We start from the raw sequence: 1,065 nt of genomic DNA, 5'->3' as shown, positions 1-1,065 counted from the left end.
CTTTTGTTTTACTGATTAAAATTTCATCAAGTTCTGCTCTTATTCTTTATTTTTGTCAGGAACATAAATTGATCATCTCTAGATTTCTAAGATGAAAATTTACATTATTAATTTTGGATTTGTTTACTGTACATTAAATACTATGATCATGCTTCTAAACACTCTTTCTGCTGCTTACAAATTTTTGGTAGATTGTATTTTTATTTTTATGCAATTCAAAATTGGTTTCAATTTCTCCTGGGACTTTTTTTTAAACATTTGTGTCATTTCATGCTAGGTTGATAATTTCTAAATATCTGAGAATTTTCCAGCTACCATTCTGTTATTGATTTCTAACTCAATTCACTTGTGACCTGAAAAGTACTTTGTTTGTTATCTAGTATTTATAAATTCATTAATAATCATGAGCTTTACTGCTCAGAACATGATTTATCTTAGTAAATGTCCTATGCAAGCTCTAGGGAAATATGTATTTTGGTATTATTGAAAAAAATAATTCTGTAAATGTCAATTTGTACCAGTTTTTTGTTTGTTTAAATATAAAATGCTCTCCAAATTTGTGTGTAATCTTGCATAGGGGCACTACTAATTTTCTCTGAATTGTTCCAGTTTTAGTGTATGTGCTGCTAAAGTGAGCACTAGATCCAGTTTAATATTCTCTAAGTGACTTTATGTCCAATGGGTCTGAAAATTATGGATAGCCCATTTTTTTCATGTGTGATTGTGAATGTTTCTATCTTTCCTTTCAGTTCTCTAAGTTTATTCATCATCCATTTTAATACTCTGTTGTTAGGTGTATATATGTTTAGCATCATTATGCCTTTTTCAAAATCGACCCTTTGTTGCTATACTATGCCTTCATTTGACCCTAGTAACCTTGCTATTCTGAAATCTAATATTTGTAAAATCACATACCTAACATTTTTTAATTAGTTCTAGTGCAATATATATTTCTCCACATCTTTTTTCAAGCCATATATTTGAATGTTTACATTTTAATTGAGTTTCTCTTAGAGAAAATGCAGTTAGGTCTTGTTAATTTTTATCCACCCTGAAAAATCGCTT

The 1,065-nt window shown here is 28.8% G+C and overlaps 1 non-coding gene across 1 annotated transcript; it reads right to left on the bottom strand.

Annotated features, from left to right (window-relative positions):
* Nucleotides 1-533: 533 nt before the first annotated feature.
* On the bottom strand, nt 534-639 carry LOC143409020 (U6 spliceosomal RNA). The gene has a single exon (XR_013092539.1). It is a non-coding gene; the product is annotated as a U6 spliceosomal RNA (small nuclear RNA).
* Between the last annotated feature and the right edge of the window lie 426 nt (nt 640-1,065).

This window comes from Callospermophilus lateralis, chromosome 10, assembly GCF_048772815.1.
Source record: "Callospermophilus lateralis isolate mCalLat2 chromosome 10, mCalLat2.hap1, whole genome shotgun sequence".
In the NCBI taxonomy this organism is placed as follows: domain Eukaryota; kingdom Metazoa; phylum Chordata; class Mammalia; order Rodentia; family Sciuridae; genus Callospermophilus; species Callospermophilus lateralis.
This window is presented reverse-complemented; position numbering and strand designations above follow the sequence as displayed.